Genomic DNA, 14,306 nt, shown 5'->3' with positions numbered 1-14,306 from the left:
GTTAATGTTAACTTTGAATAGATTTAAAGTGTATAAACATCAGTTAATCCAATTTTATGTCCAATTTTAGTCCAAACCATCAACAATCCTTAGTTCATTCGTGGTACTGTTCATGCGAAGAACAAGTCAAACATTGGGCATTATAACGACTTGTAATCGTCAAAATTTCATAGTCAAAACATCAATAATCTATCCTAGATCATGAATTTACCAACAAATCTGGATAAGAAACACGAAAAGTAGATGAAATCGATCGAAAAGGGAACGGATGAATAGTGTGCATGAGGAAGACGAAGTTCGTGTGGTTATTTAGGGTTAATTTTCGATTAAAGGTAATTAATGAAAGGTTAAAACCCAAATTTATATTCGGAGCTTCGTGGGCCGGGGTGAACACTTAGTTCGTGGGCTTCGTGATGACGTCAGCGCGAGGTATGCTGACGTCAGCACGAAGGACTTTGAATTTTCATATTTTTATTCACACAAGCTTCATTCCTTAGCCAAATTTCGTGAATTTTCCAGAATTCTAAACAAGGAAAAATTACGAAAATTCCAGAAACGTAAACCTGTATATACTCGTTACTAAAAACCTGTATCTACTCGAATATGTAATCATAAATCATCTGTACCAACTTGTCATCACAATAATGTATCAAATAAATCTTACATTATTATCTTGACATAAAATCGATCATTTCTTCATTGATGTTTAACTCAACAAATGCAAACTTACATTAAAACATATTTAATGTATAATGCATTACAATACATCAAAATATCATATCAACAACCTATCACATTACATCTTAGGTTGTGATCTTGATAATAAAAATATAACCTATCACACTAAGTCTTAGGTTAATAAATACAAGGCAATCCATCCTTGTAGCACAATTCTTGTAATTTCTGAGCAACTTTTAGTGTCCGTCGCAATACCATTCTAATAAGCAAGCGAAAACAATTTTGCCTTCAATCACAATCTGAAATTTTGATGCCAATTTCATTTAAAATGAGTTTATTATCTGTAACCTGCACACTTAACAAACTTTATCAATGCATCAAAAACAATAAAAATATCATAAATATGCAAAACAATCAAAATCTTAACCTAGCAATCATTACAAGATCTAAGGCAAGTCCAATCTTTGTCAAGCATACTTATCAACCAAAAACAATTGAAATTTCAAAAATTTACTTGAAACATATTCAAAAATATTTTGACTTTTCAATTTTCTAAACATTTCATTTTCTAAACTAAACAACTTATATATTAATTAGAAAATCCATCTTTTAAACATTTATACCGTAAGCAACAAGACTTATATAATTCACTAAGAATTATAACTTTTAATGCTTATCAAATCTCTCGTGCAATAAGAACTAGTTTGACACACAAACTGACACTTATTACAAAAATAAAAATAAAGACGAAACAAAATAAAAATAAAACACTAAGCTACTTTATTTATTTAAAGAAATCTTAAGTTTTCGCAGATTAGATCAGATTAGCATTTACATAAGTCTGCAAATGAGAAATAATTCTCTTATTATTAGTTATGAACAGTGACTCAACCACGATTATCGGTATATTTATCCTCTTAAACACTCGGTACTTCCAGTTTCCTTTGAATTGTGACACTTTCAACATACCCTGTCCAAGGACTGTCACCATGTAACCCGAGTAGCCTAATATGCCATTGAATAGTTTGCGAACTTATGTGACCCACATTCAGATATACTTCCGTAATCGATACAAGCACTAAGATAACAAATATTCAATATATATTCAAAAACATCCTTAAACAAATCATGAGACACTTTTTATATAACAGAATTTAATTACTTTGTGATTTAACTTATTTGCTTTTGCATTTCATTATTTATAAGGAACCCGTGATTTTCTATGAGACCCATGTAGCGAACTTTCTGACAACCTATCCCAAGTTGGAAGCTTTAGGTAGGCTAGGTATACAAAGACACCTCGAGGACATACTTGTCCGAATCTCAAAGACCACATTAGCCCCTTAATTAACATTCATTTCATTTGCATAAACAATATCACATTTAACTTTCATGCTCATGATTGGTAGAGGTTTTTGCCTATACATTGAACAAATCTTATATTAATGCTAGATCTTTCACAAAATTTAAGGACTAAATCAATTCATTACTGAAAAGCAAGCATTCTCATCCATATATCTGAATATGTTTCCCACAAGAACATTGTATAAATTAAGTTCAGATTAAGGAAACCTTGCTACTTTGTGTCACCAATATATCCCAAATTGTAATCACTGAACTAAGCAGTTATATTACGATTAAGCAGACATAAAAGCTAAGTATCCTCACTTCTAATCGTCTTACAGCATTAACTTAAGTCTCTTCATATTTTGTCATTTTCTCATTTTTCACATTTTTATGGTTTTCATGACACTAAGAACTCTTTTTGTATTTTTATGACTCTAGCTATTTACAGACACAAACTTACAAAATTAGTTCTTTGAGAGATTTAATATGAATCAGCATTCTTCATCCCATTGAGAAGAATTAACTTCTCAAATCGAGTCTTATCAAATGTTTTGGTATACAGATCAACTAAATTATCATCGGTTATAACCTTTTCCAAATGAATTAACTTTGTTTGGGCACAATCACGCAAAATGATGTCGAATATCAATATGCTTGGTGACCTTATGCATGACAAGGTTATTTGTAATTTCTATAGCTGACTTATTGTCTATTCTAATAGGAGTATCAAGAAAATCCATACCGTAGTCACGAAGTTGTTGCTGAATCCACAATACTTGGGAACAACAGCTACCAGCAGCCATATACTCTGCCTCACATGAAGACTGAGCAACACATGTCTGCTTCTTGCACTGCCACGATACTAATCTTCCTCTTAACAACTGACAACCTCCAGTCGTAGACTTTCTGTCATTGTTACAACCGCCAAATTCCGAATCAGTATATGCAACAAAATCAAACGTTCCTCCAATTGGATACCATAGACCAAGCCCTTGGTTTCACTTAAGATAACGTAGAATACGTTTTGCTGCAGTCAAATGTGACTCTTTCGGACTAGCTTGAAATCTAGCGCAAAGACAAATAGCGAACATAGTATCCGGACGCGAAGCAGTCAGATACATCAATGAGCCAATAATAGCACGATAATAAGTTGCATCCACAAGTTCATCTTTCGGATCAAGAACCCCTAAACCATGATTTTGCTGAATAGGAGTACCATATGTCTTGGACTCTAGCATTTGAAACCTCTCCAAGATGTCATCGACATACTTAGACTGGAGAATAAAGAATCCATCTGTCCTTTGATCTACTTGTAGTCCGAGGAAAAATTGTAATTCCCCCATAGCACTCATTTCAAATACATTTTTCATGCTCATTTCAAACTCTTTGCACATCTTTATATTAGATGAACCAAAAATGATATCATCCACGTAAACTTGTACAATCAGATAATCTCGCTTCTTCCACTTGATAAACAATGTGCTGTCTATCGATCCTCTTGTAAAACCATTTGTCAACCAATGTGTCGACAACTTTTCATACCATACTCTGGGTGCTTGATGTAATCCATAAAGAGCTTTATCCAAACGATATACTCTTCTTGGATAATTCGGATCTTCAAACCCCGGTGGTTGGTGAACATACACTTCTTCTTTGACTTCACTGTATAAGAAGGCACTCTTAATGTCTAACTGATACACCTTTATACCTTTGAAACTTGCATAGGCTAAAAATAACCTTATAGCTTCAATCGGTTATAGTCATATCCTTCTCGTTGTGCAAACCCCTGAACAACCAAACGTGCTTTATTTCTAGTAACGATCCCTTTGTCATCTCGTTTGCATTTATATACCCAATGAGTTCCAATCGGTTCTTTACCTCTAGGCACATCTACTAACTCCGAAACTCCAAGTTTTTCAAATTGAGCTAATTCTTCTTGCATAGCTTCAACCCAACATGGATCTTGAAGTGCTGCCTTAACATTCTTAGGTTCTACATGTGAAACGAAACCAGAATATAAACACTCAGTTATCAATCCAGTGTCTTTCACTTCACAAAACAAACTAGTTAGATTCTTATTCAACTGATTTCTAGTTCGAACATGTTCTGTAGCATTACCAAGAATATTTTCAACTGGATGATCCTTATTAATTCGATATTGAGGAATCGAATCAACATTCAGACTTTCCCCTAAATTTGTTCTAATCTGAAAGTCAGGAGAGCTAAAATCATCTTCCGATTCTTCAAAAATAGGATCATCATCAGGCAGTGTAACCTTTGATGGAGTAAGTGGTGTAGTGTTCGCGGGTTCATTATTATCTGAATCTGGTGTCTTATTCTTGTCCTTACTACTTTCATCAACATCAGTAGTAGACTAAACGGTGGTTGGAGTAGTATCGACATTTCGAGTAGGCGGAGATATAGAAGTATTATCCATGTGATCTCTTAAAATAATCACATCATCAACTGTCTCAGGATCTGAATAAGAATCAGGACCATGTAGTGAACTAAACACACTATCGTAATCGAAGTTTTTGCCACTTCCAGAATGAATAGCGGGCTTATGACTGACAATCTTGACATTTGTTCCCAAATCAACTTTACCGGTCGAATTGTTGTAAACCCGTTGTCACTCCTGATTCTCTTAACACGAACTCCATAAATATTTTCAGTTTCGACAAAGAAATTTATCAAAATCTGCGGAGTTTCATCTTTCAATTTAAGAAAGAATACCCATGAGAATCTTGAGTAATCATCAGTAACCACCAAATAGTAATACATCCCACCGATACTTCTTACGTTCACTGGACCAAATAAATCCATGTGAAGTAACTCGAGAGGATTGGCAATAGAATTTTCTTGTTTCGGTTTATGTGCAGACTTTTGTTGTTTACCTTTCAGACAAGGTACACATTTGTCTTCCATTCCAAACTGTTTCATGGGAATGCCTTCAACCAAACCATGTTTGACAATGTCATTCATCTTTCGAAAATTGATATGTCCCATTCTTCTATGCCATAACAAAGATTCAGATTTGTTTGCTTTTGATAACAAGCAAACAGACTCCTTTGGATTATCAACACCTAACACAAGGCCATAGATGTCTCTCTTCCTATGAGCTTTCAGCAGGATCCAGTCTTCAGGAATAACATATCCTGGTTTCAAAATAAGTGCTTCTTTCTCATTAAAATGGACATTGTTACCCTTGTCACAAATTTGAGAAACACTTAATAAATTATGTGCTAACTGTTCCACATAATTGACTTTCTCCAGCGTAATCATCCCATTGACAACATCACCTTGGCCCGAGATGTTTCCGCCCTTGGGTCCTACGAAACTAACATATGAACCATTTACATCTTCATAATTGGACAAAACATTCTTGTCCCCTGTCATGTGTCGAGAGCATCCACTGTCAACATACCAAAGACTGATAGGCTTCCTTGGTTCTCCCTGCACATCAGACAATAAGATGGTTAGTTTCTGAAGGGAACCCAAACCTTTTGAGGTTTAGGTTTTCCGAATACATCTCTAATGATTAATTCGGTCCAATATCCATCGCTCTGTAATGGAGCCTTGGATGAAGATGGTGTCACAGACTGTTTCTTAGGTGAAGTGAAACGAGTCCTAGGAGGTGAATTCCTTGGTGAGTGAGTACCAAATCTAGGTTGACTCCCTAATTGATCATAGAATTTAGACGAACTATTAGTTCTAGAAGGAGGAGATCGATTTTGTTGAGCCATCTTCCTAGGTGAATTACTCCTTTGAGGTGTACGAGAACGACTCGGACTTACACTACTAGAAGTAGTATTCTTTGAAGGTCCCTGTCGTTTTGGAGTCCTAGATCTATTATTATGAGCAACAATATCTGAGTCACTAGATCCTCCAGAAGACATACCCTTTTCTGGACATCTCCATTTTATATTTGGACAACAACTATAAACATGTCCTACTTCATAACAATATAAACAAGATTTTTTAGCTCTTGCTTTCTTAGCTTTAACATCAAACTCAGCTGAAGTCATGCCTAAACATTCCTTAAGTTCAATTGTGGCTGACTTCTCTTTTGATAAACCAGTTGACTCATTTTTACCCGAAAAATGTACCTTCTTTTGAGAATTCTTATGAGTCTTATATGGAGTTAAGGGGACTCCACTAGACGTAGATTCATCCTTATTCCATACTTTATCAATCTTGTCATGATCTATCTTTTCAAAATCAATTTCATTGGATGTAAAAATAGTATCACATCCTTTCGTTGTAAAACATTTAATGTTCTTATGTACAGGACAAGTTGACTTTACTTGACTAGATCCTTTAGAAGCACTAGCATCATAAACTCCATTCTTAGGATCCACTGGTTTAACAAATGAACTTTCAAGCTTATGTTTCTTGTTAAGCTCTTTAATTTTATCAATTGAGCTTTTAGGGGTCTTTGGATCAACATTTTGTTTTTCTAAAACGATTGGACCAATTTCACCAATATCGATCTTTTCTGTAAGCTGTGTTAGAGACTCAGAATAATTATCATTGAATGGACCTCTAACCTCATTATAACTCATACCCAAACCACTTTTATCTTTTGAATCCCGTGGTACAGGTTTTTGCATCTGCATTGATCTTATTAAATCAGATCCCCTAATTTGATCTAGTCTTGTATTAAGCTTAACTATCTCCAACTTTGCGTCAACCAATTCTTTCTCCTTTTTAGAAAAGTCTTCAGTTAGTTGAGCGTATTGTTCATTTCCCACTTTTTCCATCAGAACTGACTATTTTAGTTTTTCTTTTAATGCAAGAATATCCTTATCAGATGCATGAATCTTATCTTGATAAAGACTTTCTTGTTTTACCAATCCAGAATTTTTGGCAAACAAAGAGTCGTTTTCCTTTTTAAACATGTTGTTCTGACTAGTTAAGTTAATAACTGAATTATTCAAAATAAACACCTCAAGCTTTAAATCAGACACCATTTTACAAACGTCAATTATAGAAGATAAAGAACAAGATACCTTCTGATCTACAGCCTTGCAATCTGCCATGTATGCAACAAAGTCTTCAGTTGTCATACCTTCAGGTATTATGAAGTTCTTCATCTGTTCTTCAATGCTCTTCATAGAAATGTCATCAACAGGTTTCGATGACTCTTCCTTTTCTTCAGATGCTTTTACTGCTGTCATTTGTTCACTCTCAGATCTTACGGTCTCAGCAACATTACATACATTCTTCTGAACTATCTCAGATGCACTTTCTTCACTTAAGTATACAGCATAATCAATTGTTGCAGCTACCTTATCATATAATTCTACCATGTAGGCATGATTCGAGGTATCATCAGATTGTGTATCCCATTGATAAGTACCATCTGGATTTTGAACAACAACAGCCTTTGACTCCGAATATGGTGACGAAACTGGCTGTTGTGGAGTAGCAGGATATGTAATCATCGCTTGCGTTTTATAATTACTCGGAGTAATACCGCCTTGATTGTAATTCTGACGACCAGCAACGGTATTATCAATCCTCTTAGGTCGTTGACACTCTCTTGCAAAATGACCAAATCCATCGCAGTTATGTTAGAAATTCAAAATAGTGCTTAGTTGTATTTCCTTATCTTTGTTATTTTGTATATGTAATATAAGGTTGAGGAAGAGCTTATGTATTTACTTAGAGTATAAATACCCCTCAAGCCTTAACCTTTTGTAACCTTTAGTCACATTTTGCTAATAATATTTCCAAATCTTCCCACATACACTGATCATCTCTCTCAATACACACACTAACACACACACATCCACCATTGTTATTCACCTTACTTCCGCACCCGAACACGAACGATTTCTGCCATATTACAAGTTATAACATTTCACCTTGGATTTGTCAAAGCCTTTAGTACCATTACCTATAGGTCTCCCAGTTCTCTGAGTGAATCTTCTAACCTTAATAGTGAGCATAGCTAGCTGCCATTGTAGATCCATTTCTTCCAAATCATCACGATCTATTTGATTGTAATCCTCATCAATTACTGCAGGATCAGTAATCTTTCCTCCAATAAATGCTTCATGAGCATTACAAAACGCTGAGTAAACACTCATTCTTCCTTCTGCAGAACTCATACTCATTGGCATAGAATGAAAAGATTGTACATTGCTCTTGACATTCGAATGTGTATTGTCATAAACAACATATCCAGCAATACCTTTAAAATCTACTATTGGTGTAGCTTCTGCACCACTTAGAAATGCATTGTTTCCCGAGCTAGAACTTGCTAAATGAACAGACTTAGCATGATATAAAGATGGAGCTTGTGTAAAATCCAAGTGAGTATCTTTAATTCTTCTCTTCATGTCTCTGTTCTTCAGCTTGGAAACTACCTTTTCAAAGTCCCATGTACTGTATTCCTGATCATCTTGAAGTTGATGAACATAATCAGTCCATGTCTTAGGCAATGAGTCCAAAAACTTATCAACTAGCTCAGTTTGAGGATAAACAACCTCAAAGTACGACAACTCAGTGGTCAAATGTCTGAATCGAATAATAATCTCGTCAAGAGATTCTCCTTTCAGTCCATTAAAGGCTTCATACTGGCGCTTCAGGAGTTTGATACGATTCTTCTTCAAGGTTACATCGCCCTCACAATATCTTTCAAGAGCGTCCCATAAATCCTTTGAAGTAGTGTACTTTTTGAACAAATGTACACTATCTTGAGGCAAGGCCATAGTAAGAGTGGACAAGGCCTTTCCTTCAATTGCGTATCTTTTACGTTCTTCAATCGGCATATCAACATAAGTATACCTACCGATCACTCCATTCTTCTCATACGAAGGCCAATCAAAACCTTGAGTTATTACAAGCCACATTTCCATGTCGGTGAGACGAATGTAGTCTTCAAAACGTCTCTTCCACATCCAATAATTTTCCATACGGAAAAGCTTTGGAGGTGTATTAACCCGACCAACCTCATGATCGTGCATGATCATCTGGCTGATGAGTAGGGCATTTGGTGAACTTGCAGCAGCTGGTATGGTAGTCATTTCGAATCTTTTGGTGACAAATCAAACGAAATAACAACGTAGATCGTGTGGCACGAAGTCAAACGAGCTCACAAGAAGTTCACGTGACACAAGGTACGTCACGAAGTCACACGAATAACACGTGACACGAAGGAAGACACGAAGTACACTTGTCACGAACCGTAGCACGAAGAGCAATTCGTGCAGACGTGGCACGAAGTGAACACGAAGTCACTGGAGAAGCACGTGACACGAAGACAGATGACGTAAGCACTTAGCACACACTACCTCGTGCTGACGTAAGCGCGAAGTCACGCGAATAAGAGCACGAACTTGACTAAAAACACGAATTTCGAATTGATTTTGCATTCAATAGCAAATCAAACGATCTTAAACCTTCTGGTAATCAACCTTAGGGCTCTGATACCACTTGTAAGGTGCCCTATTGTTGCGTGGATCGTAATAAGATGTGATTCGTTATGTCAAGAGTGCGGAATCCTCTTGAGATAACTAGATTGCTATTGCCTTTTGTTGATTAATAAGCAATTAACCAACCCAAGGAGATGCACAAGGCTTGTGGTTCGTGTAAGAGGACACACGAAGGAACAAATAACCTTGATTCGTGTATAATCAAAACAATCTCAAATGATTAGAAACAATTAACCAAGATTAACTAAATTCCGTAGATTAGGTCTTGTATTTATACTAATAGGTATTGGGTTCGTGTGGGCTCCGACCTTAATTACGTATTAGGCCCGATTAAGCAACCAATCGATATACCTCGTGCTGACGTCAGCACGAGATTCGACCCTTTGGTTCTTTGTTTGACTTCGTTTGGCTCGTACATAACATCCAATCATCGTTTAAGTGTTCTACGACACTTATAAACCTTGATTCTATGTTCTTGTACCTGCAAAACAATATATAACACACAAACACAATACAAAACATAAACAGATATAATATTGAAGTTCAAACGTAATCGTTAAATATCAACACAAGTTCTTATTTAAATGATTACAAACATAGTTCCTAAAACATAAACAATAATCAAATCTATGTTGCGATTGTCACAACGAATCTGCATCTACAGTCTCTCACCGGAGAGGCACGTGCTTGGTTCGATGAGCTTGATGAAGGTACCATCACTACATGGAATCAACTTCGCGAGGAGTTTGTTTCGCGATTCTTTCCCCCGAGTTTGGCTAGGAAAATGCTTAGAGACATCAATGCTTTCAAGCAAGACGAAGGAGAATCACTAGTTGATGCATGGAAAAGGCTTAGGGAGATGATCAGGAACTGTCACGGGAACGGGTTACCGAAGGACGAGATCATGGAAATCTTTTTCTATGGTCTAACCAAGACTTCCCAAAAGGACTTAGATCTAGCCGGAGGTGGTAACTTTTTGTACAAGACTACCAATGACCGATACAAAATGATGGAGGATATGGTGCAAGCTAGCTTAGCCCGGGAGATGGACGACAAGGAACGAGATAGGAGACCAAGAAGGACCGTGGCTAGAATTGAGAGCAGCTCCGACAATGAGGTAATTCATGAACTTAAAGCTTTATCCAACCAATTTTCTGATTTTGAAGGTAGGTTTGAAGTTATGGACAAGGACCTCAAGGTGATTGCACACGGGTGCACCAAATGCGTAGGATTGCACTATACCGAAGATTTTGAAGACGAGGCTACCGAGCAAGTCAATTTTGTTCAGAACCAATACAGAGGAGGAAGCTTTCAATGAGGACTATTTGCAAGAAACCCCGGTAATTCTAACTTTAATTCTAGTTATCCTAGAACTAACAATGGTTCTTTTCAAAATAGGTGGCAAAGGAGCAATGATCAACCAGAGAAGCCAAAGGTAGAAGGTGAAGCCAAGGAGGACCCCATTGCCAAGCTAACCTACATGATGGAGAGGTATATGGACATGAATGACAAGAGGCACGACTCTTTGGCAAGCTACACCAAGACCTTGAATGAGAAAATTAGCAATCTCAATCAAAAGGTCGATGGAGGATCAAGAAACCAACAAGCCGTAATTAAGGTGCTGGAAAGGAGGATTGATAGGTTCATAGAGTAGAATTCAAGGAAGGAAAGCAGCCCCTCTTCAAGGCAAGTAACTCAAGGCGGTTCAAGCTCAAACCCTAGTTCGAGTCAAAAGTACCAACCACCAATCGGGAGAAACGAGAGTGTGAACGCCGTGTTCACAGAAAGTAATGAATCAAATATGGTTTCTAATGATTCTTGTGAAGTGTCCAATCAGATACAGGTCAAAGGGACGCAAAATGAAGGCGAAATGGACAAAAACGCAATTCTGCATGCTGAATAGCAGGCACCAGTGCCGCTGGAACCTACCAGCACCGCTGGCTGCACAGGTAAGCACCGCTGGGACCCTCCCAGCGCCGCTGGTAAGTCCGGCAGAGATGATTCGCACAATGTTTCGTCCAGAGAAGGAGAACTCGACATCCAGCTCGCATCCAAATGCAGAGTAGAAGATGGAGGAGATCCGGACAGAAAGGAAGGAGTTGAAGATCCCGACACACCGGATGACGGGAAGCCGGAAATGCAAGCATCTATAGATACAGGAAGTTTTCTAATCCCTTGCACTGTTAATAATGAATATTTCTCGAGTGCATTAGCTGATTTAGGGTCAAGTATTAATGTTATGCCTACTGTGATTTATGAGAAACTTACCCTTTGTTTGCTAAAACCCGCCAACATGAGTATTCGGTTAGCCGATCAGACTTATCGACAACCCAAGGGGATTGTTAAACGAGTCCATGTTAGGGTTAAGGACTTAGAATTTTGGACTGAGTTTGTTGTGCTTGATTCGGTTAGTGAGTTAGTGACACCCCTAATCTTAGGATGACCGTTTCTGCATGATGCAAATGCTACCATTGACGTGCTTAAGCGAGAGATATCATTGTCTAAAGATGGTTATAGGATTAAAGTGTCTAGCTTAAAAAAAGAGAAAACAGAGGAAAGTTGACACCGAAATGAAGCTGAGAATGATGCCCTAAGTGAATTGAGGAAGCTGGTATAAATTAGGACAGATGCTTGGAATGATGGAGAGATAATCGAGTCAGAAGAAAAATTCGACAAGTGTAGTATGAATAGCTCTGTTGTATTTGACTTTGAACAAATTGAAGATGAAACCATTGGGGAAGCTTGGGATCGTATAATGGACTTGGCCAATTGTTTTCCGCAAGGAACGTTTTGGGATGAAGATATAATCAACTCATTGTATTACAGTCTAGGAGATGTAGAGAAGGGCATGTTAGATAAAGTAGCAAAAGGAAGTTTTCTAAGCATCTCAATGACGGAGCAATTTCGCATTCTAGAAGAAGAAGAAGAAGAAGATTATGAGAAGTTGAATTTGAAGGAATTGGTGGAACTTACAAGAAACCTAAAGTCAAAATTCAAGGTAAATAGGTTCAAGCAAAAGGAAGAAGAAGATGTGATAGAAGCATGGAAACGAATGGGAGATTTATTAAGAGACTGCCAGGAGGGGACATTTGAAGAAAAAGAAATTCTAGAAATCTTCCATTCCGGACTTAAGGAAGAAAGTAGGAATTGTTTCTATCAAAGCAAGCTTGAACCACACTTCTGTCCATCAAAAGGTATAGCTGCAATATTTAAGTTGACTATGGAAGAAGAAGCTGCTCAAAGGAAGGAAGAAGCCGAATTGTGCAAGAATCAGAGAACTGCACCTACTGCGGAGCAACCAGCGCCGCTGGTACCTTGCCTGGAGGAAACCAGCGCCGCTGGTTCCCCCTGCAGCCCAGTTTTTCGCGAATCTGAACCCATTTTCGTCCAATCCAGCCCTAAAAGTCAAACACCGATCGACGTGGAGATGGTTGAAGCTACTGGAGCACAAAGGAACTTAGAAGAAGTGGCGGAGAAGCAAGGAACGAACGTCAAGGAAGCCGTAAGCAACTTTGAGCATTACTCCACGGGTGCCGGCCCTAGGCCTAACCCACATTCCTCACCTTAGTTCCTAGGCCGATTCCGGCTTAAGACTCATTAAACTTAGCGCTTCTTGGGAGGCAACCCAAGCCGTATTTTTATTTTTATTTTTATTTTTAGCTTTTTAGGAAACTATGTGACTAATTGCCATTAAGGAATTGTTTTAAGTTTTATAATTTGTGATATTTTATGAGTTTGTTTTGAGTCTCACAGATTCAAGCTTCAAGGATCAAGGAAACAAGTAACTTATAGTAATCGTCATTTGGTTTTCATTTTTACTTTTTATTTTTATTGTTTTTTAGCTCGTATTTTTCCATTTTGATTGAAGTGTGCAGGAGGATTTTGCTTTGTAGTCTAAAGGAAACCATGCATTTAACCAAAAGCTAAGTGTGGGGGAGTTCGAGCGTCAAATCGCTGAAGAAATCAGACTCTGGAACACGTACAGGAACTACAAGCGCCACTGGAGAGCACCAGCGCCGCTGGTAGTGCAACCTGGGCACCACCAGCGCCGCTGGCCATCCCAGCCAGCGCCGCTACCCACCTTCCAGCGCCGCTCAGGGCCCCGTCCTGCACACCAGATCGCCAAAAAATCCAAAAAAAAAATCAGAAAAACCCAAAAATCCAAAAAATTAAAAAATCAGAAAAGACCAAAAAGAAAAGGAAGTGGAAACGCATCAATGGATCACCATTAAACGGAGAAAATCAAAGCATTTGAAGATTCAAGATCATTCAAGTATCTCCACAATTGCCACCTTCAACAAATTCATGCAACTTTAGACCCAGGAAGTTTCGTTAACCTGTTTATCTTTCATTTTTACGTGTTTTTCCTATTACCCTTATTATTCATTGTCTAGTACAACGAGGGCGTTGTACAACTTAAGTGTGGGGGGATGGAATAGGAAAAACCCTTGGTCTAAATGTTGATTCATTTTAAGTTTTCTACTACTTATTTCATGCAATTTCAAGTTTTTATGTGTCTGAAAACTGTTTTTGAGAGCATAAGCTTTGCAAGTAGACAAAAGATGACGATAACTAAGAAACATTAGCTTTGGTAGGATGAACGGTTAGTTAGGATTATTAGTTTAACTATAGATTTGTGGCTGTTCATGCTTCCAACTGAATTAGAGCTTAGACTGAAACTGTATGCGATTATGTTTGCCATAGCACACTTAACCGGACTTTAATTGCCTAGCAATTAGAGCTTTCTAGTCATTAGTATAGGTATGTTAATTGGACTTAATATACGTGCTTGTGTAGGAACTAGTTTAGATGTATGGTTCGCCTTAATTCTTACACTATTTA

This window comes from Erigeron canadensis, chromosome 1, assembly GCF_010389155.1.
Source record: "Erigeron canadensis isolate Cc75 chromosome 1, C_canadensis_v1, whole genome shotgun sequence".
Classification (NCBI taxonomy): Eukaryota; Viridiplantae; Streptophyta; class Magnoliopsida; order Asterales; family Asteraceae; genus Erigeron; species Erigeron canadensis.
Note: the sequence above shows the minus strand (reverse complement) of the source record.